Here is a 23,793-nt window from a genome sequence, read left to right on the forward strand (position 1 = left end):
AGACAAACAAAATTTATGCATTAGACGATGACTGTCAGCAATATTTTATGCTGACGTCAGCTTTTTTAATCAGTATTCCAGTTTTCAAAGAATTTTTTACATATAATTTCGTTGTCATTTATAACTTTTAGCACTTCTTTTCACATCTTCCTGACAAACACAAAAAACAACTACTTTTTGGTAAACGTTGGTATTTCGCGCTGGCTGAAATCGTTAAAATCCATCGTGAATAATGTACAAGTACGAGTAATACAAGTAAAGTTTATAACAACAGCGTCAGTGTGAGATCATTGCACGAAGACGATCACTTTTATTGTAATCGCCTCCTACTCCAGGATAAAAACCACCGTACTCTGTAATAGCCAAACTAGAGGTTCTTATCGCTTTTTTCGGTTGGGAAAACCTTTGAGATTGCTACGCAATGACGACGTATACAATTTCAAACATAATTTCCTATTTAACAATGTTTAGACAGAATAATAAATATTGAACTATTGTTGATTGTTGCGTCATCCTTTATCTCCAAGATTTGTTTTGGGAGAAGAAGAAGAATCTTAATAACGCTACTTAAATTTGTGCTTTGATGTCTGCTTTGTCTTGCTGTCTATATATAAAAGCCAAATCATAATATCGCAAGTATAATTGTTAGTGGTCAAAACTGCTATTGTATTACCCACAGTTTTTATAATAACGTGCTGTTCAAGTTATAATACGGATGCGTTATTTACAGACTCGAACATGTTAAAAATATAGTAGCGTGACCTAACAATAGTGCTGCGCCATTAACCGGGACATTATTTTACTTTCTTGGCACACGCTGCAATAAATGACCATTGTTACTATTCTCGACTTTCCCTCACTCTTATGACAGTATGTTGCGTATTTATTTGAAAGGATATTTTTGTTTTTATTCCAATTTGTTTTAAACAGATGAGGACACTCCCGCTCTTTACTGCAGGGTACTTTACAGAATACTGTTGCAAAATTAAATAGACCGTTCCTGGAGTTTAGCTGATACTTTTCGTTATAATTTCGTGATTACTAACCGACTTATTAAGTACTAAATTTAGCTAGATGTGGCACCTTTTCCGGTTAGGAACCCCATTTAATATTTGTCCCCTACGGTAGTATAACATTTATACTTCTTTTTTCAAAACGCCCATTTCCCCTTAACGAGCATCAAGGGCGCTTAATCGTGCATTTATTGACTGTTTTTAGTTACTTATTCAAAAAATTCACGAGTTACGTGGCATCACCTAGGCACATGGCAGTTCTCCCTAACGGCGACTCATAACACTCATAACGATAAAGGCAATGTAATAAGGATTCACAAGGTACACGTTTTTTGTTATAAGCAAACGATGTTAGGGTGAATGATGAATAATGTACGGAAATTTTGTTCATTGTTTTTGCATAACTAAATATATATATAGAAAAATAACATACATAAAAATGTCAAGTGATGCACATAAAACATAACTTGTATACTGCAAAACGATATAACTATTTTTAACAAATGGTACTTATTTTAATCCATACTCTTGTCTCAGCACCGTTAAGAAATAAAACGTGCGCTACAGATCTTTTTTTTAACGAACCATAAGAATTCAAAGAAAATGAAAACATTCTCGATACATACAATGAGGAGCGTTTAACAGTGGGAAAAATAATTAAAAGTGTGCGAAACTACACCAAATTATAGTTAAATGTTTCGTACAGTAAAGGTAGAAATAAAACAGTTTAGAGACACTTTCTTCTGGAACTTTTTCTGTACTACAAGCGCTTATATTTAAGCCTTGTTTGTATTTGCGACATGTCAAAGTTTTGTAGTACACGTTTTCCAACAGAGCTTGATTCGAGTGCACGTTCTACTCTATTGATGGATATTGGTCCAGAACGAATGATCTCGGCGCACTTTTCGACAATGATGTTAGCTTCAACATTCGAGAAAATTTTTTCCTTCCCAGAAACTGTATTTTCATAATCATCATCTTCACTTTCCTCGTCAACATCTTCGTTTTCACCATGATGCTTATCTACTATATCAAAAACAAAATTGTGTTTTCGCAACAAGAGCACACCACACACTATTAAGCCTTAACTAAAGAAATATTGGATCGGGCTGCTTTAAGTGCATAAACTTTCGCAACAGAAATATTCGCGAATTGTAAATTTCACAAAAAAATTGCATTTCGCGAGTTTCTGCCTGTGAAAGCTTCAGCGCTTTTTTCAAAATCAATTAAGCTAGCAAGTAGCACAACACAAACATACCTCCTTTTGACACAGATTGTTTGTATTCATTTGCAATAGAGGAGCATGAGTTGTCAACAGCATCATTACCATCTATTAAAAGATAGGAAATGAATTCTTTTAAATTCAATAAAAAAACAGGCACAATTTTCATGAAAATCTTTATATTTATACTAACGTAAAACAAATAAAAGTCACCAATACAACATATAAGAAGAAAAATGCGATAGTTTTAACCTACCTTTCTCCTCTTCCGTGACTCCATAGCGCCAGTAGCTTCTCAATTTATCTAAAATCTGCCTATCAGACAAATGAATAAGATGGATAAACTTTTCACGTAGATTACCAAACGATGATAGGGTGAATGATGAATAATGTAGCAAATTACGGAAATTTTGTTCATTGTTTTTGCATAACTAAATATATATATAGAAAAATAACATACATAAAAATGTCAAGTGATGCACATAAAACATAACTTGTATACTGCAAAACGATATAACTATTTTTAACAAATGGTACTTATTTTAATCCATACTCTTGTCTCAGCACCGTTAAGAAATAAAACGTGCGCTACAGATCTTTTTTTTAACGAACCATAAGAATTCAAAGAAAATGAAAACATTCTCGATACATACAATGAGGAGCGTTTAATAGTGGGAAAAATAATTAAAAGTGTGCGAAACTACACCAAATTATAGTTAAATGTTTCGTACAGTAAAGGTAGAAATAAAACAGTTTAGAGACACTTTCTTCTGGAACTTTTTCTGTACTACAAGCGCTCATATTTAAGCCTTGTTTGTATTTGCGACATGTCAAAGTTTTGTAGTACACGTTTTCCAACAGAGCTTGATTCGAGTGCACGTTCTACTCTATTGATGGATATTGGTCCAGAACGAATGATCTCGGCACACTTTTCGACAATGATGTTAGCTTCAACATTCGAGAAAATTTTTTCCTTTCCAGCGTAGTTGACGATGTTCTAAAACCATGGCGCCAAGGAAAATGACTTGGGACGTCATAGTCCATTGAAAGTGGAAGGGCTAGACCGATGTTATCCTGCGCAGACGCGTGGAAGCACGTGATTTACGTGTATGACATTTTTTAGGCATCAAAAGGCCATATTAGAGACTTCAGAGAACTGTGCACGTAGTTAACGGTGTTCTAAAGCCATGTCGCCCAGGAAAACAACTTGGGACGTCGTAGCGAATTGAGAGTGGAAGGACTAGACCGGCGCTAACCTGTGGAGGTGCATGGAAAGACAAGATTTACGTATAAGGCCCTTATTAGGCCGCAAAAACCCATTTTACAGTTTTAAGAGGCTTGTGCACGTACTTGACGGTGCTCTAAAGCCATGGCCCCAAGGAAAACGACATCGGACCTCGTAATCTATTGTGAGTGGAAGGACTAGATTTGTGGTAACCTGTGCAGGTGCGAGGAAGGACGGGATTTACTTAAAAGGCCCTTACTAGGCCGCAAAAAACCATATTACAGCATTTAGAGGCTTGTGCACGTACTTGACGGTGTTTTAAGGCCATGGCCCCAAGGAAAACGAGATGTGACGTCGTAGTCTGTTGACAGTGGAAGGACTAGACCGGTGGTAACCTGTGCAGGTGCGTGGAAGGACTTGATTTACGTAAAACGCCCTTGTTAGGCCGAAAAAACCCACATTACAGTCTTTAGAGGCTTGTGCACGTACTTGACAGTGTTGTAAAGCCATGGCGCTAGGGAAATTGACTTGGGACGTCATAGTCCATCACGAATAAAAGGACTAGACCGATGGTAACTTGCGCAGTCGCGTGGAAGCACGTGATTTACGTGTATGACATTTTTTAGGCATCAAAAGGCCATGTTAGAGACTTCAGAGAACTGTGCACGTAGTTAACGGTGTTCTAAAGCCATGTCGCCCAGGAAAACAACTTGGGACGTCGTAGCGAATTGAGAGTGGAAGGACTAGACCGGCGCTAACCTGTGGAGGTGCATGGAAAGACAAGATTTACGTATAAGGCCCTTATTAGGCCGCAAAAACCCATTTTACAGTTTTAAGAGGCTTGTGCACGTACTTGACGGTGCTCTAAAGCCATGGCCCCAAGGAAAACGACATCGGACCTCGTAATCTATTGTGAGTGGAAGGACTAGATTTGTGGTAACCTGTGCAGGTGCGAGGAAGGACGGGATTTACTTAAAAGGCCCTTACTAGGCCGCAAAAAACCATATTACAGCATTTAGAGGCTTGTGCACGTACTTGACGGTGTTTTAAGGCCATGGCCCCAAGGAAAACGAGATGTGACGTCGTAGTCTGTTGACAGTGGAAGGACTAGACCGGTGGTAACCTGTGCAGGTGCGTGGAAGGACTTGATTTACGTAAAACGCCCTTGTTAGGCCGAAAAAACCCACATTACAGTCTTTAGAGGCTTGTGCACGTACTTGACAGTGTTGTAAAGCCATGGCACTAGGGAAATTGACTTGGGACGTCATAGTCCATCACGAATAAAAGGACTAGACCGATGGTAACTTGCGCAGTCGCGTGGAAGCACGTGATTTACGTGTATGACATTTTTTAGGCATCAAAAGGCCATGTTAGAGACTTCAGAGAACTGTGCACGTAGTTAACGGTGTTCTAAAGCCATGTCGCCCAGGCAAAGGACATCGGACGTCGTATTCTATTGAGAGTGAAAGGACTAGACCGGTGGTAACATGCGCAGACGGGTAGGAGCACGTGATTTTCGTCTACCGCATTTATTAGGCATCAAAAGCCCATATTAAGGGCTGTAGAGACTTGTCCTCGTAGTTGACGGTGTTCTAGAGCCTTGGCGCCAAGAAAATTGACTTGGGATGTCATAGCCAATGGAGAGTGGAAGGACTAGAGCGATGGTAACATGCGCAGGCGTGTGGAGGCACGTGATTTACGTGTATGACATTTATTAGGCATCAAAAGGCGATATTAGAGACTTCATAGACCTGTGCACGTAGTTAACGGTGTTCTAAAGCCATATTAAGGGCTATAGAGACTTGTCCTCGTAGTTGAAGGTGTTCTAGAGCCTTGGCGGGAAGGGAAACGACTTCGGACGTGGTATTCTATTGAGAGTGGAAGGACTAGACCGATGGTAACCTGTACGGGGCCGCAGAAGCACGCATGTATTAGGCATCAAAAAGGCATATTTTAGACTTTAGAGACCTGTCCGCGTAGTTGACGATGTTTTAAAGCCATGGCGCCAGGGAAATTGACTTGGGACGTCATAGCCAATGAAGAGTGGAAGGACTAGACCGGTGGTACCCTCTGAAGGTGCGTGGAAGGGCGAGATTTACGTATAAGGCACTTAGTAGGCCGCAAAAAGCCATATTACAGTTTTAGAGGCTTGTGCACGTACTTCACAGTGCTCTAAAGCCACGTAAATCGGCTAGGAAAACGACTTCGGACGTGGTATTCTATTGAGAGTGATTTACGCCTAACGCATCTAACAGGCATCAAAAGGCCGCATTTGAGACTTTAGAGACCTGTCCGCGTAGTTGACGATGTTTTAAAGCCATGGCGCCAAGGAAATTGACTTGGGACGTCATAGCCCATGGAGAGTGGAAGGACTAGACCGGAGGTAGTCTGTGCAGGCGCGTGGAAGGACGAGAATTACGCATAAGGCCTTTATTAAGCCGCAAAAAGGCATATTACAGCATTTAGAGGCTTGTGCACGTACTTGACGTTGTTTTAAAGCCATGGCCCCAAGGAAAACGAGATGGGACGTCGTAGACTGTTGACAGTGGAATGACTAGACCGGTGGTAACCTGTGCAGGTGCGTGGAAGGACCTGATTTACGCAAAACGCCCTTGTTAGGCCGCAAAAACCCACATTACAGTGTTTAGAGGCTTGTGCACGTACTTGACAGTGTTCTAAGGCCATGGCGCCAGGGAAAATGACTGGGGACGTCATAGTCCATTGAGAGTGGAAGGACTAGACCGATGGTAACCTGCTCAGGCGCGTGGAAGCACGTGACTTACGTGTATGACATTCTTTAGGCATCAAAAGACCTATTAGAGACTTTTGAGGCCTGTGCACGTGGTTGACGGTGTTTCAAAACCATGGGGCCAAGGAAAATGACTTGGGACTTTGTACTCTGTTTAGAGGGGAAGAAGTACACCGATAGTAACCGATTTACGTCTACTGCATTTATTAGGCATCAAATGGCCATATTAAGGGCTATGGAGACTTTTCCTCGTAGTTGACGAAGTTCTAGAGCCTTGGCGGCAAGGAAAACGACTTCGGACGTGGTAATCTATGGAGAGTGGAAGGACTAGACCGATGGTAACCTGTGCAGGCCTGCGGAAGCACGTGATTTACGCCTAACGCATCTATTAGGCATCAAAAGGCCATATTTGGGACTTTGGACACATGTTAGGCATCATATTAGAGATTTTAGAGACATGTGCATGTAGTTGACGGTGCTTTAAAGCCATGGCGACAAAAAAATTGACTTGGGACGTCATAGTCTATCACGAGTGGAAGCACTAGACCGATGGTAACCTGCGCAGGCGCGTGGAAGGACGTGGTTTACGTGAATGACATTTTTTAGGCATCAAAAGGCCATATTAGAGACTTCAGAGACCTGTGCACGTAGTTAACGGTGTTTTAAAGTCATGTCGCCCAGGAAAACAACTTGGGAAGTTGTAGCGAATTGAGAGTGGAAGGACTAGACCGGCGGTAACCTGTGCAGGCGCATGGAAAGACAAGATTTACGTATAAGGCCCTTATTAGGCCGCAAAAACCCATTTTACAGTTTTAAGAGGCTTGTGCACGTACTTGACGGTGTTCTAAAGCCATGGCCCCAAGGAAAACGACATCGGACCTCGTAATCTATTGAGAGTGGAAGGGCTAGACTGGTGGTAACCTGTGCAGGTGCGTGGTAGGACGGGATTTACGTGTATGACATTTATTAGGCATCAAAAAGCCATATTACAGTTTTAGAGGATTGTGCACGTACTTCACAGTGTTCCAACGCAATGGCGCCAGGTAAATTTACTTGGAAAGTCATAGTCCATTGAGAGTGGAAGGACTAGACCGGTGGTAGCCTTTGCAGGCGCGTGGAAAGACGAGATTCACGTATACGGTCTCTATTAAGCCGCAAAAAGTCATATACATATTTATATTTTGCATTTAGAGGCTTGTGCACGTACTTGACGGTGTTTTAAAGCCATGGCCCCAAAGAAAACGAGATGGGACGTCGTAGTCTGTTGACAGTGGAAGGACTAGACCTCTGGTAACCTGTGCAGGTGCGTGGAAGGACTTGATTTACGTAAAACGACCTTGTTAGGCCGCAAAAACCCACATTACAGTCTTTAAAGGCTTGTGCACGTACTTGACGGTTGTCTAAAGCGATGGCCCCAAGGAAAACGACATCGGACCTCGTAATCCATTAAGAGTGGAAGGACTAGAGCAGTGGTAACCTGTGCAGGTGCGTGGAAGGAGGGGATTAACGTAAAAGGCCCTTATTAGGCCGCAAAAGCCATATTACAGTTTTACAGGCTTGTGCACGTACTTGACGGTGTTTTAAAGCCATGGCCCCAAAGAAAACGAGATGGGACGTCGTAGTCTGTTGACAGTGGAAGGACTAGACCTCTGGTAACCTGTGCAGGTGCGTGGAAGGACTTGATTTACGTAAAATGGCCTTGTTAGGCCGCAAAAACCCACATTACAGTCTTTAAAGGCTTGTGCACGTACTTGACGGTGTTCTAAAGCCATGGCCCCAAGGAAAACGACATCGGACCTCGTAATCTATTGAGAGTGGAAGGGCTAGACTGGTGGTAACCTGTGCAGGTGCGTGGTAGGACGGGATATACGCCTAACGCATCTATTAGGCATCACAAGGCCATATTTGAGAATTTGGAGACCTGTCCGCGTAGTTGACGATGTTTTAAAGCCATGGGGCCAAGGAAATTGACTTGGGACGTCATAGCCCATGGCGAGTGGAAGGACTAGACCGGTGGTGCAGTGCAGGCGCGTGGAAGCACGTGATTTACGTGTATGACATTTATTAGGCATCAAAACGCCATATTAGAGACTTCAGAGACCTGTGCACGTAGTTAACGGTGTTCTAAAGCCATGACGCCCAGGAAAACAACTTGGGACGTCATAGCGAATTAAGAGTAGAAGGACTAGACCGGCGGTAACCTGTGCAGGTGCGTGGAAGGACGGGATTTACGTAAAAGGCCCTTATTAGGCCGCAAAAAGCCATATTACAGTTTTAGAGGATTGTGCACGTACTTCACAGTGTTTCAACGCAATGGCGCCAGGTAAATTGACTTGGAAAGTCTTAGTCCATTGAGAGTGGAAGGACTAGACCGGTGGTAGCCTTTGCAGGCGCGTGGAAAGACGAGATTCACGTATAAGGTCTCTATTAAGCCGCAAAAAGTCATATACATATTTATATTTTGCATTTAGAGGCTTGTGCACGTACTTGACGGTGTTTTAAAGCCATGGCCCCAAAGAAAACGAGATGGGACGTCGTAGTCTGTTGACAGTGGAAGGACTAGACCTGTGGTAACCTGTGCAGGTGCGTGGAAGGACTTGATTTACGTAAAACGGCCTTGTTAGGCCGCAAAAACCCACATTACAGTCTTTAAGGGCTTGTGCACGTACTTGACGGTGGTCTAAAGCCATGGCGCGAAGGAAAACAACATCGGACGTCGTAGTCCATTGTGAGTGGAAAGACTAGACCGATGGTAACATGCGCAGGCGGTTGGAAGCACGTGATTTACGTCTACCGCATTTATTAGGCATCAAAAGGCCACATTAAGGGCTATAGAGACCTGTCCGTGCAGTTGACGATGTTTTAAAACCATGGCACCAAGGAAAATGACTTGGGACGTCGTAGTCCATTGAAAGTTGAAGGACTAGACCGATGGTATCCTGTGCAGGCGCGTGGAAGCACGTGATTTACGTGTATGACATTTTTTAGGCATCAAAAGGCCATATTAGAGATTTTAGAGACATGTGCACGTAGTTGACGGTGCTTTTAAGACATGACGACAAGAAAATTGACTTGGGACGTCATAGTCCATCACGAGTGGAAGGACTAGACCGATGGTAACCTGCACAGGCGCGTGGAAGCAAGTGGTTTACGTGAATGACATTTTATAGCCATCAAAAGGTCATATTAGAGACTTCAGAGACCTGTGCACGTAGTTATCGGTGTTCTAAAGCCATGTCGCCCAGGAAAACAACTTAGGACGTCGTAGCGATTTGAGAGTGCAAGGACTAGACCGGCGGTATCTTGGCAGGTGCGTGGTAGGACGGGATTTACGCCTAACGCATCTATTAGGCATCAAAAGGCCATATTTGAGATTTTGGAGACCTGTACGCGTAGTTCACGATGTTTTAAAGCCATGGCGCCAAGGAAATTGACTTGGGACGTCATAGCCCATGGAGAGTGGAAGGACTAGACCGCTGGTAGCATGTGCAGGCGCTTGGAAGGACGAGATTTACGTATAATGGCCTTTTTAAGCCGCAAAAAGGCATATTACAGTAGTTAGAGGCTTGTGCACGTAGTTGACGGTGCTTTAAACCCATGGCGAGAAGAAAATTGCCTTGGGACGTGATAGTACATCAGGAATGGAAGGACTAGACCGATGGTAACCTGCGCAGGCGCGTGGAAGCACGTGATTTATGTGTATGACATTTTTTACGCATCAAAAGGCCATATTAGAGACTTCAGAGACCTGTGCACGTAGTTAACGGTGTTCTAAAGCCATGGCGCTCAGGAAAACGACATCGGACGTCGTAGTCCATTAAGAGTGGAAGGGCAGGACAAGTGGTAACATGTGCAGTTGCGTGGAAGGGCGGGATTTACGTTAAAGGCCCTTATTAGGCCGCAAAAAGCCATATTACAGTTTTAGAGGTTTGTGCACGGACTTCACAGTGTTCTAAAGCCATGGCGCCCAGGAAAACGACATCGGACGTCATACTCCATTGAAAGTATAAGGACTAGACCGATGTTATCCTGCGCAGACGCGTGGAAGCACGTGATTTACGTGTATACCATTTTTTAGGCATCAAAAGGCCATATTAGAGATTTTAGAGACATGTGCATGTAGTTGACGGTGCTTTAAAGCCACGGCGACAAGAAAATTGACTTGGGACGTCATATTCCATCACAAGTGGAAGCACTAGAGCGATGGTAAACTGCGCAGGCGCGTGGAAGGACGTGACTTACGTGTATGACATTCTTTAGGTATCAAAAGACCTATTAGAGACTTTTGAGGCCTGTGCACGTGGTTGACGGTGTTTCACAGCCATGGGGCCAAGGAAAATGACTTGGGACGTTGTACTCCGTTTAGAGGGGAAGAAGTACACCGATAGTCAACTGTGAAGGCCCGTGGAAGCTCGTGATTTACGTATAAGGCCCTTATTAGGCGCAAAAAGCCATATTACAGTTTTTAGAGTATTTTGCACGTACTTGACTGTGGTCTAAAGCCATGGCGCGAAGGAAAAAAACACCGGACGTTGTAGTCCATTGTGAGTAGAAAGACTAGACCGATGGTAACATGCGCAGGCGGGTGGAAGCGCGTGATTTACGTCTACTGCATTTATTAGGCATCAAATGGCCATATTAAGGGCTATGGAGACTTTTCCTCGTAGTTGACGGTGTTCTAGAGCCTTGGCGGCAAGGAAAACGACTTCGGACGTGGTAATCTATGGAGAGTGGAAGTACTAGACCGATGGTAACCTGTGCAGGCCTGCGGAAGCACGTGATTTACGCCTAACGCACCTATTAGGCATCAAAAGGCCATATTTGAGACTTTGGAGACATGTTAGGCATCATATTAGAGATTTTAGAGACATGTGCATGTAGTTGACGGTGCTTTAAAGCCATGGCGACAAAAAAATTGACTTTGGACGTCATAGTCCATCACGAGTGGAAGCACTAGACCGATGGTAACCTGCACAGGCGCGTGGAAGGACGTGGTTTACGTGAATGACATTTTTTAGGCATCAAAAGGCCATATTAGAGACTTCAGAGACCTGTGCACGTAGTTAACGGTGTTCTAAAGCCATGGCGCCCAGGAAAACGACATTGGACGTCGTAGTCCATTAAGAGTGGAAGGGCTAGACAAGTGGTAACATGTGCAGTTGCGTGGAAGGACGGGATTTACGTTAAAGGCCCTTATTAGGCCGCAAAAAGCCATATTACAGTTTTAGAGGTTTGTGCACGGACTTCACAGTGTTCTAAAGCCATGGCGCCAGGTAAATTGACTTGGAAAGTCATAGTCCATTGAGAGTGGAAGGACTATACCTGTGGTAACCTGTGCAGGTGCGTGGAAGGACGTGACTTACGTGTATGACATTCTTTAGGTATCAAAAGACCTATTAGAGACTTTTGAGGCCTGTGCACGTGGTTGACGGTGTTTCACAGCCATGGGGCCAAGGAAAATGACTTGGGACGTTGTACTCTGTTTAGAGGGGAAGAAGTACACCGATAGTCAACTGTGAAGGCCCGAAGGACAAGACCAATGGCAAGCTGTGCAGGTGCGTGAAAGGATAGGATTTACGTATAAGGCCCTTATTAGGCGCAAAAAGCCATATTACAGTTTTTAGAGTATTTTGCACGTACTTGACTGTGGTCTAAAGCCATGGCGCGAAAGAAAACAACACCGGACGTCGTAGTCCATTGTGAGTAGAAAGACTAGACCGATGGTAACATGCACAGGCGGGTGGAAGCGCGTGATTTACGTCTACTGCATTTATTAGCCATCAAATGGCCATATTAAGGGCTATGGAGACTTTTCCTCGTAGTTGACGGTGTTCTAGAGCCTTGGCGGCAAGGAAAACGACTTCGGACGTGGTAATCTATGGAGAGTGGAAGGACTAGACCGATGGTAACCTGTGCAGGCCTGCGGAAGCACGTGATTTACGCCTAACGCATCTATTAGGCATCAAAAGGCCATATTTGAGACTTTGGAGACATGTTAGGCATCATATTAGAGATTTTAGAGACATGTGCATGTAGTTGACGGTGCTTTAAAGCCATGGCGACAAAAAAATTGACTTGGGACGTCATAGTCCATCACGAGTGGAAGCACTAGACCGATGGTAACCTGCGCAGGCGCGTGGAAGGACGTGGTTTACGTGAATGACATTTTTTAGGCATCAAAAGGCCATATTAGAGACTTCAGAGACATGTGCACGTAGTTAACGGTGTTCTAAAGTCATGTCGCCCAGGAAAACAACTTAGGACGTCGTAGCGATTTGAGAGTGGAAGGACTAGACCGGCGGTATCCTGTGCAGGTGCGTGGTAGGACGGGATTTACGCCTAACGCATCTATTAGGCATCAAAAGGCCATATTTGAGATTTTGGAGACCTGTACGCGTAGTTCACGATGTTTTAAAGCCATGGCGCCAAGGAAATTGACTTGGGACGTCATAGCCCATGGAGAGTGGAAGGACTAGACCGCTGGTAGCATGTGCAGGCGCTTGGAAGGACGAGATTTACGTATAAGGGCCTTTTTAAGCCGCAAAAAGGCATATTACAGTAGTTAGAGGCTTGTGCACGTAGTTGACGGTGCTTTAAACCCATGGCGAGAAGAAAATTGCCTTGGGACGTGATAGTACATCAGGAATGGAGGGACTAGACCGATGGTAACCTGCGCAGGCGCGTGGAAGCACGTGATTTATGTTTATGACATTTTTTACGCATCAAAAGGCCATATTAGAGACTTCAGAGACCTGTGCACGTAGTTAACGGTGTTCTAAAGCCATGGCGCTCAGGAAAACGACATCGGACGTCGTAGTCCATTAAGAGTGGAAGGGCTAGACAAGTGGTAACATGTGCAGTTGCGTGGAAGGACGGGATTTACGTTAAAGGCCCTTATTAGGCCGCAAAAAGCCATATTACAGTTTTAGAGGTTTGTGCACGGACTTCACAGTGTTCTAAAGCCATGGCGCCCAGGAAAACGACATCGGACGTCATAGTCCATTGAAAGTATAAGGACTAGACCGATGTTATCCTGCGCAGACGCGTGGAAGCACGTGATTTACGTGTATACCATTTTTTAGGCATCAAAAGGCCATATTAGAGATTTTAGAGACATGTGCATGTAGTTGACGGTGCTTTAAAGCCACGGCGACAAGAAAATTGACTTGGGACGTCATATTCCATCACAAGTGGAAGCACTAGAGCGATGGTAAACTGCGCAGGCGCGTGGAAGGACGTGACTTACGTGTATGACATTCTTTAGGTATCAAAAGACCTATTAGAGACTTTTGAGGCCTGTGCACGTGGTTGACGGTGTTTCACAGCCATGGGGCCAAGGAAAATGACTTGGGACGTTGTACTCTGTTTAGAGGGGAAGAAGTACACCGATAGTCAACTGTGAAGGCCCGTGGAAGCTTGTGATTTACGTATAAGGCCCTTATTAGGCGCAAAAAGCCATATTACAGTTTTTAGAGTATTTTGCACGTACTTGACTGTAGTCTAAAGCCATGGCGCGAAGGAAAAAAACACCGGACGTCGTAGTCCATTGTGAGTAGAAAGACTAGACCGATGGTAACATGCGCAGGCGGGTGGAAGCGCGTGATTTACGTCTACTGCATTTATTAGGCATCAAATGGCCATATTAAGGGCTATGGAGACTTTTCCTCGTAGTTGACGGTGTTCTAGAGCCTTGGCGGCAAGGAAAACGACTTCGGACGTGGTAATCTATGGAGAGTGGAATTACTAGACCGATGGTAACCTGTGCAGGCCTGCGGAAGCACGTGATTTACGCCTAACGCACCTATTAGGCATCAAAAGGCCATATTTGAGACTTTGGAGACATGTTAGGCATCATATTAGAGATTTTAGAGACATGTGCATGTAGTTGACGGTGCTTTAAAGCCATGGCGACAAAAAAATTGACTTGGGACGTCATAGTCCATCACGAGTGGAAGCACTAGACCGATGGTAACCTGCACAGGCGCGTGGAAGGACGTGGTTTACGTGAATGACATTTTTTAGGCATCAAAAGGCCATATTAGAGACTTCAGAGACCTGTGCACGTAGTTAACGGTGTTCTAAAGTCACGTCGCCCAGGAAAACAACTTGGGACGTTGTAGCGAATTGAGAGTGGAAGGACTAGACCGGCGGTAACCTGTGCAGGCGCATGGAAAGACAAGATTTACGTATAAGGCCCTTATTAGGCCGCAAAAACCCATTTTACAGTTTTAAGAGGCTTGTGCACGTACTTGACGGTGTTCTAAAGCCATGGCCCCAAGGAAAACGACATCGGACCTCGTAATCTATTGAGAGTGGAAGGGCTAGACTGGTGGTAACCTGTGCAGGTGCGTGGTAGGACGGGATTTACGCCTAACGCATCTATTAGGCATCACAAGGCCATATTTGAGACTTTGGAGACCTGTCCGCGTAGTTGACGATGTTTTAAAGCCATGGGGCCAAGGAAATTGACTTGGGACGTCATAGCCCATGGAGAGTGGAAGGACTAGACCGGTGGTAGCCTGTGCAGGCGCGTGGAAGCACGTGATTTACGTGTATGACATTTATTAGGCATCAAAACGCCATATTAGAGACTTCAGAGACCTGTGCACGTAGTTAACGGTGTTCTAAAGCCATGACGCCCAGGAAAACAACTTGGGACGTCATAGCGAATTAAGAGTGGAAGGACTAGAGCGGCGGTAACCTGTGCAGGTGCGTGGAAGGACGGGATTTACGTAAAGGGCCCTTATTAGGCCGCAAAAAGCCATATTACAGTTTTAGAGGATTGTGCACGTACTTCACAGTGTTCCAACGCAATGGCGCCAGGTAAATTGACTTGGAAAGTCATGGTCCATTGAGAGTGGAAGGACTAGACCGGTGGTAGCCTTTGCAGGCGCGTGGAAAGACAAGATTCTCGTATAAGGTCTCTATTAAGCCGCAAAAAGTCATATACATATTACAGCATTTAGAGGCTTGTGCACGTACTTGACGGTGTTTTAAAGCCATGGCCCCAAAGAAAACGAGATGGGACGTCGTAGTCTGTTGACAGTGGAAGGACTAGACCTCTGGTAACCTGTGCAGGTGCGTGGAAGGACTTGATTTACGTAAAACGACCTTGTTAGGCCGCAAAAACCCACATTACAGTCTTTAGAGGCTTGTGCACGTACTTGACGGTGGTCTAAAGCCATGGCCCCAAGGAAAACGACATCGGACCTCGTAATCTATTAAGAGTGGAAGGACTAGAGCAGTGGTAACCTGTGCAGGTGCGTGGAAGGACGGGATTAACGTAAAAGGCCCTTATTAAGCCGCAAAAGCCATATTACAGTTTTACAGGCTTGTGCACGTACTTGACGGTGTTTTAAAGCCATGGCCCCAAAGAAAACGAGATGGGACGTCGTAGTCTGTTGACAGTGGAAGGACTAGACCTGTGGTAACCTGTGCAGGTGCGTGAAAGGACTTGATTTACGTAAAACGGCCTTGTTAGGCCGCAAAAACCCACATTACAGTCTTTAGAGGCTTGTGCACGTACTTGACGGTGGTCTAAAGCCATGGCGCGAAGTCCATTGTGAGTGGAAAGACTAGACCGATGGTAACATGCGCAGGCGGGTGGAAGCACGTGATTTACGTCTACCGCATTTATTAGGCATCAAAAGGCCACATTAAGGGCTATAGAGACCTGTCCGTGCAGTTGACGATGTTTTAAAACCATGGCACCAAGGAAAATGACTTGGGACGTCGTAGTCCATTGAAAGTTGAAGGACTAGACCGATGGTATCCTGTGCAGGCGCGTGGAAGCACGTGATTTACGTGTATGACATTTTTTAGGCATCAAAAGGCCATATTAGAGATTTTAGAGACATGTGCACGTAGTTGACGGTGCTTTTAAGACATGACGACAAGAAAATTGACTTGGGACGTCATAGTCCATCACGAGTGGAAGGACTAGACCGATGGTAACCTGCACAGGCGCGTGGAAGCAAGTGGTTTACGTGAATGACATTTTATAGCCATCAAAAGGTCATATTAGAGACTTCAGAGACCTGTGCACGTAGTTATCGGTGTTCTAAAGCCATGTCGCCCAGGAAAACAACTTAGGACGTCGTAGCGATTTGAGAGTGCAAGGACTAGACCGGCGGTATCTTGGCAGGTGCGTGGTAGGACGGGATTTACGCCTAACGCATCTATTAGGCATCAAAAGGCCATATTTGAGATTTTGGAGACCTGTACGCGTAGTTCACGATGTTTTAAAGCCATGGCGCCAAGGAAATTGACTTGGGACGTCATAGCCCATGGAGAGTGGAAGGACTAGACCGCTGGTAGCATGTGCAGGCGCTTGGAAGGACGAGATTTACGTATAATGGCCTTTTTAAGCCGCAAAAAGGCATATTACAGTAGTTAGAGGCTTGTGCACGTAGTTGACGGTGCTTTAAACCCATGGCGAGAAGAAAATTGCCTTGGGACGTGATAGTACATCAGGAATGGAAGGACTAGACCGATGGTAACCTGCGCAGGCGCGTGGAAGCACGTGATTTATGTGTATGACATTTTTTACGCATCAAAAGGCCATATTAGAGACTTCAGAGACCTGTGCACGTAGTTAACGGTGTTCTAAAGCCATGGCGCTCAGGAAAACGACATCGGACGTCGTAGTCCATTAAGAGTGGAAGGGCAGGACAAGTGGTAACATGTGCAGTTGCGTGGAAGGGCGGGATTTACGTTAAAGGCCCTTATTAGGCCGCAAAAAGCCATATTACAGTTTTAGAGGTTTGTGCACGGACTTCACAGTGTTCTAAAGCCATGGCGCCCAGGAAAACGACATCGGACGTCATACTCCATTGAAAGTATAAGGACTAGACCGATGTTATCCTGCGCAGACGCGTGGAAGCACGTGATTTACGTGTATACCATTTTTTAGGCATCAAAAGGCCATATTAGAGATTTTAGAGACATGTGCATGTAGTTGACGGTGCTTTAAAGCCACGGCGACAAGAAAATTGACTTGGGACGTCATATTCCATCACAAGTGGAAGCACTAGAGCGATGGTAAACTGCGCAGGCGCGTGGAAGGACGTGACTTACGTGTATGACATTCTTTAGGTATCAAAAGACCTATTAGAGACTTTTGAGGCCTGTGCACGTGGTTGACGGTGTTTCACAGCCATGGGGCCAAGGAAAATGACTTGGGACGTTGTACTCCGTTTAGAGGGGAAGAAGTACACCGATAGTCAACTGTGAAGGCCCGTGGAAGCTCGTGATTTACGTATAAGGCCCTTATTAGGCGCAAAAAGCCATATTACAGTTTTTAGAGTATTTTGCACGTACTTGACTGTGGTCTAAAGCCATGGCGCGAAGGAAAAAAACACCGGACGTTGTAGTCCATTGTGAGTAGAAAGACTAGACCGATGGTAACATGCGCAGGCGGGTGGAAGCGCGTGATTTACGTCTACTGCATTTATTAGGCATCAAATGGCCATATTAAGGGCTATGGAGACTTTTCCTCGTAGTTGACGGTGTTCTAGAGCCTTGGCGGCAAGGAAAACGACTTCGGACGTGGTAATCTATGGAGAGTGGAAGTACTAGACCGATGGTAACCTGTGCAGGCCTGCGGAAGCACGTGATTTACGCCTAACGCACCTATTAGGCATCAAAAGGCCATATTTGAGACTTTGGAGACATGTTAGGCATCATATTAGAGATTTTAGAGACATGTGCATGTAGTTGACGGTGCTTTAAAGCCATGGCGACAAAAAAATTGACTTTGGACGTCATAGTCCATCACGAGTGGAAGCACTAGACCGATGGTAACCTGCACAGGCGCGTGGAAGGACGTGGTTTACGTGAATGACATTTTTTAGGCATCAAAAGGCCATATTAGAGACTTCAGAGACCTGTGCACGTAGTTAACGGTGTTCTAAAGCCATGGCGCCCAGGAAAACGACATTGGACGTCGTAGTCCATTAAGAGTGGAAGGGCTAGACAAGTGGTAACATGTGCAGTTGCGTGGAAGGACGGGATTTACGTTAAAGGCCCTTATTAGGCCGCAAAAAGCCATATTACAGTTTTAGAGGTTTGTGCACGGACTTCACAGTGTTCTAAAGCCATGGCGCCAGGTAAATTGACTTGGAAAGTCATAGTCCATTGAGAGTGGAAGGACTATACCTGTGGTAACCTGTGCAGGTGCGTGGAAGGACGTGACTTACGTGTATGACATTCTTTAGGTATCAAAAGACCTATTAGAGACTTTTGAGGCCTGTGCACGTGGTTGACGGTGTTTCACAGCCATGGGGCCAAGGAAAATGACTTGGGACGTTGTACTCTGTTTAGAGGGGAAGAAGTACACCGATAGTCAACTGTGAAGGCCCGAAGGACAAGACCAATGGCAAGCTGTGCAGGTGCGTGAAAGGATAGGATTTACGTATAAGGCCCTTATTAGGCGCAAAAAGCCATATTACAGTTTTTAGAGTATTTTGCACGTACTTGACTGTGGTCTAAAGCCATGGCGCGAAAGAAAACAACACCGGACGTCGTAGTCCATTGTGAGTAGAAAGACTAGACCGATGGTAACATGCACAGGCGGGTGGAAGCGCGTGATTTACGTCTACTGCATTTATTAGCCATCAAATGGCCATATTAAGGGCTATGGAGACTTTTCCTCGTAGTTGACGGTGTTCTAGAGCCTTGGCGGCAAGGAAAACGACTTCGGACGTGGTAATCTATGGAGAGTGGAAGGACTAGACCGATGGTAACCTGTGCAGGCCTGCGGAAGCACGTGATTTACGCCTAACGCATCTATTAGGCATCAAAAGGCCATATTTGAGACTTTGGAGACATGTTAGGCATCATATTAGAGATTTTAGAGACATGTGCATGTAGTTGACGGTGCTTTAAAGCCATGGCGACAAAAAAATTGACTTGGGACGTCATAGTCCATCACGAGTGGAAGCACTAGACCGATGGTAACCTGCGCAGGCGCGTGGAAGGACGTGGTTTACGTGAATGACATTTTTTAGGCATCAAAAGGCCATATTAGAGACTTCAGAGACATGTGCACGTAGTTAACGGTGTTCTAAAGTCATGTCGCCCAGGAAAACAACTTAGGACGTCGTAGCGATTTGAGAGTGGAAGGACTAGACCGGCGGTATCCTGTGCAGGTGCGTGGTAGGACGGGATTTACGCCTAACGCATCTATTAGGCATCAAAAGGCCATATTTGAGATTTTGGAGACCTGTACGCGTAGTTCACGATGTTTTAAAGCCATGGCGCCAAGGAAATTGACTTGGGACGTCATAGCCCATGGAGAGTGGAAGGACTAGACCGCTGGTAGCATGTGCAGGCGCTTGGAAGGACGAGATTTACGTATAAGGGCCTTTTTAAGCCGCAAAAAGGCATATTACAGTAGTTAGAGGCTTGTGCACGTAGTTGACGGTGCTTTAAACCCATGGCGAGAAGAAAATTGCCTTGGGACGTGATAGTACATCAGGAATGGAGGGACTAGACCGATGGTAACCTGCGCAGGCGCGTGGAAGCACGTGATTTATGTTTATGACATTTTTTACGCATCAAAAGGCCATATTAGAGACTTCAGAGACCTGTGCACGTAGTTAACGGTGTTCTAAAGCCATGGCGCTCAGGAAAACGACATCGGACGTCGTAGTCCATTAAGAGTGGAAGGGCTAGACAAGTGGTAACATGTGCAGTTGCGTGGAAGGACGGGATTTACGTTAAAGGCCCTTATTAGGCCGCAAAAAGCCATATTACAGTTTTAGAGGTTTGTGCACGGACTTCACAGTGTTCTAAAGCCATGGCGCCCAGGAAAACGACATCGGACGTCATAGTCCATTGAAAGTATAAGGACTAGACCGATGTTATCCTGCGCAGACGCGTGGAAGCACGTGATTTACGTGTATACCATTTTTTAGGCATCAAAAGGCCATATTAGAGATTTTAGAGACATGTGCATGTAGTTGACGGTGCTTTAAAGCCACGGCGACAAGAAAATTGACTTGGGACGTCATATTCCATCACAAGTGGAAGCACTAGAGCGATGGTAAACTGCGCAGGCGCGTGGAAGGACGTGACTTACGTGTATGACATTCTTTAGGTATCAAAAGACCTATTAGAGACTTTTGAGGCCTGTGCACGTGGTTGACGGTGTTTCACAGCCATGGGGCCAAGGAAAATGACTTGGGACGTTGTACTCTGTTTAGAGGGGAAGAAGTACACCGATAGTCAACTGTGAAGGCCCGTGGAAGCTTGTGATTTACGTATAAGGCCCTTATTAGGCGCAAAAAGCCATATTACAGTTTTTAGAGTATTTTGCACGTACTTGACTGTAGTCTAAAGCCATGGCGCGAAGGAAAAAAACACCGGACGTCGTAGTCCATTGTGAGTAGAAAGACTAGACCGATGGTAACATGCGCAGGCGGGTGGAAGCGCGTGATTTACGTCTACTGCATTTATTAGGCATCAAATGGCCATATTAAGGGCTATGGAGACTTTTCCTCGTAGTTGACGGTGTTCTAGAGCCTTGGCGGCAAGGAAAACGACTTCGGACGTGGTAATCTATGGAGAGTGGAATTACTAGACCGATGGTAACCTGTGCAGGCCTGCGGAAGCACGTGATTTACGCCTAACGCACCTATTAGGCATCAAAAGGCCATATTTGAGACTTTGGAGACATGTTAGGCATCATATTAGAGATTTTAGAGACATGTGCATGTAGTTGACGGTGCTTTAAAGCCATGGCGACAAAAAAATTGACTTGGGACGTCATAGTCCATCACGAGTGGAAGCACTAGACCGATGGTAACCTGCACAGGCGCGTGGAAGGACGTGGTTTACGTGAATGACATTTTTTAGGCATCAAAAGGCCATATTAGAGACTTCAGAGACCTGTGCACGTAGTTAACGGTGTTCTAAAGTCACGTCGCCCAGGAAAACAACTTGGGACGTTGTAGCGAATTGAGAGTGGAAGGACTAGACCGGCGGTAACCTGTGCAGGCGCATGGAAAGACAAGATTTACGTATAAGGCCCTTATTAGGCCGCAAAAACCCATTTTACAGTTTTAAGAGGCTTGTGCACGTACTTGACGGTGTTCTAAAGCCATGGCCCCAAGGAAAACGACATCGGACCTCGTAATCTATTGAGAGTGGAAGGGCTAGACTGGTGGTAACCTGTGCAGGTGCGTGGTAGGACGGGATTTACGCCTAACGCATCTATTAGGCATCACAAGGCCATATTTGAGACTTTGGAGACCTGTCCGCGTAGTTGACGATGTTTTAAAGCCATGGGGCCAAGGAAATTGACTTGGGACGTCATAGCCCATGGAGAGTGGAAGGACTAGACCGGTGGTAGCCTGTGCAGGCGCGTGGAAGCACGTGATTTACGTGTATGACATTTATTAGGCATCAAAACGCCATATTAGAGACTTCAGAGACCTGTGCACGTAGTTAACGGTGTTCTAAAGCCATGACGCCCAGGAAAACAACTTGGGACGTCATAGCGAATTAAGAGTGGAAGGACTAGAGCGGCGGTAACCTGTGCAGGTGCGTGGAAGGACGGGATTTACGTAAAGGGCCCTTATTAGGCCGCAAAAAGCCATATTACAGTTTTAGAGGATTGTGCACGTACTTCACAGTGTTCCAACGCAATGGCGCCAGGTAAATTGACTTGGAAAGTCATGGTCCATTGAGAGTGGAAGGACTAGACCGGTGGTAGCCTTTGCAGGCGCGTGGAAAGACAAGATTCTCGTATAAGGTCTCTATTAAGCCGCAAAAAGTCATATACATATTACAGCATTTAGAGGCTTGTGCACGTACTTGACGGTGTTTTAAAGCCATGGCCCCAAAGAAAACGAGATGGGACGTCGTAGTCTGTTGACAGTGGAAGGACTAGACCTCTGGTAACCTGTGCAGGTGCGTGGAAGGACTTGATTTACGTAAAACGACCTTGTTAGGCCGCAAAAACCCACATTACAGTCTTTAGAGGCTTGTGCACGTACTTGACGGTGGTCTAAAGCCATGGCCCCAAGGAAAACGACATCGGACCTCGTAATCTATTAAGAGTGGAAGGACTAGAGCAGTGGTAACCTGTGCAGGTGCGTGGAAGGACGGGATTAACGTAAAAGGCCCTTATTAAGCCGCAAAAGCCATATTACAGTTTTACAGGCTTGTGCACGTACTTGACGGTGTTTTAAAGCCATGGCCCCAAAGAAAACGAGATGGGACGTCGTAGTCTGTTGACAGTGGAAGGACTAGACCTGTGGTAACCTGTGCAGGTGCGTGAAAGGACTTGATTTACGTAAAACGGCCTTGTTAGGCCGCAAAAACCCACATTACAGTCTTTAGAGGCTTGTGCACGTACTTGACGGTGGTCTAAAGCCATGGCGCGAAGTCCATTGTGAGTGGAAAGACTAGACCGATGGTAACATGCGCAGGCGGGTGGAAGCACGTGATTTACGTCTACCGCATTTATTAGGCATCAAAAGGCCACATTAAGGGCTATAGAGACCTGTCCGTGCAGTTGACGATGTTTTAAAACCATGGCACCAAGGAAAATGACTTGGGACGTCATAGTCCATTGAAAGTTGAAGGACTAGACCGATGGTATCCTGTGCAGGCGCGTGGAAGCACGTGATTTACGTGTATGACATTTTTTAGGCATCAAAAGGCCATATTAGAGATTTTAGAGACATGTGCACGTAGTTGACGGTGCTTTTAAGACATGACGACAAAAAAATTGACTTGGGACGTCATAGTCCATCACGAGTGGAAGGACTAGACCAATGGTAACCTGCACAGGCGCGTGGAAGCAAGTGGTTTACGTGAATGACATTTTATAGCCATCAAAAGGTCATATTAGAGACTTCAGAGACCTGTGCACGTAGTTAGCGGTGTTCTAAAGCCATGTCGCCCAGGAAAACAACTTAGGACGTCGTAGCGATTTGAGAGTGGAAGGACTAGACCGGCGGTATCCTGTGCAGGTGCGTGGTAGGACGGGATTTACGCCTAACGCATCTATTAGGCATCAAAAGGCCATATTTGAGTTTTTGGAGACCTGTACGCGTAGTTCACGATGTTTTAAAGCCATGGCGCCAAGGAAATTGACTTGGGACGTCATAGCCCATGGAGAGTGGAAGGACTAGACCGCTGGTAGCATGTGCAGGCGCTTGGAAGGACGAGATTTACGTATAAGGGCTTTTTTAAGCCGCAAAAAGGCATATTACAGTAGTTAGAGGCTTGTGCACGTAGTTGACGGTGCTTTAAACCCATGGCGAGAAGAAAATTGACTTGGGACGTGATAGTACATCAGGAATGGAGGGACTAGACCGATGGTAACCTGCGCAGGCGCGTGGAAGCACGTGATTTATGTGTATGACATTTTTTACGCATCAAAAGGCCATATTAGAGACTTCAGAGACCTGTGCACGTAGTTAACGGTGTTCTAAAGCCATGGCGCCCAGAAAAACGACATTGGACGTCGTAGTCCATTAAGAGTGGAAGGGCTAGACAAGTGGTAACATGTGCAGTTGCGTGGAAGGACGGGATTTACGTTAAAGGCCCTTATTAGGCCGCAAAAAGCCATATT

The 23,793-nt window shown here is 45.4% G+C and overlaps 1 long non-coding RNA gene across 1 annotated transcript; it reads right to left on the minus strand.

Moving 5' to 3' along the window:
* Positions 1 to 7,425: 7,425 nt before the first annotated feature.
* On the minus strand, positions 7,426 to 13,589 carry LOC130644960 (uncharacterized). The gene is made up of 2 exons (XR_008982650.1): positions 12,416 to 13,589; positions 7,426 to 9,957 (listed from the first exon to the last, which is right to left on the minus strand). It is a non-coding gene; the product is annotated as an uncharacterized LOC130644960 (long non-coding RNA).
* Positions 13,590 to 23,793: the final 10,204 nt, after the last annotated feature.

The sequence above is a fragment of the Hydractinia symbiolongicarpus genome, chromosome 5, assembly GCF_029227915.1.
Source record: "Hydractinia symbiolongicarpus strain clone_291-10 chromosome 5, HSymV2.1, whole genome shotgun sequence".
Classification (NCBI taxonomy): Eukaryota; Metazoa; Cnidaria; class Hydrozoa; order Anthoathecata; family Hydractiniidae; genus Hydractinia; species Hydractinia symbiolongicarpus.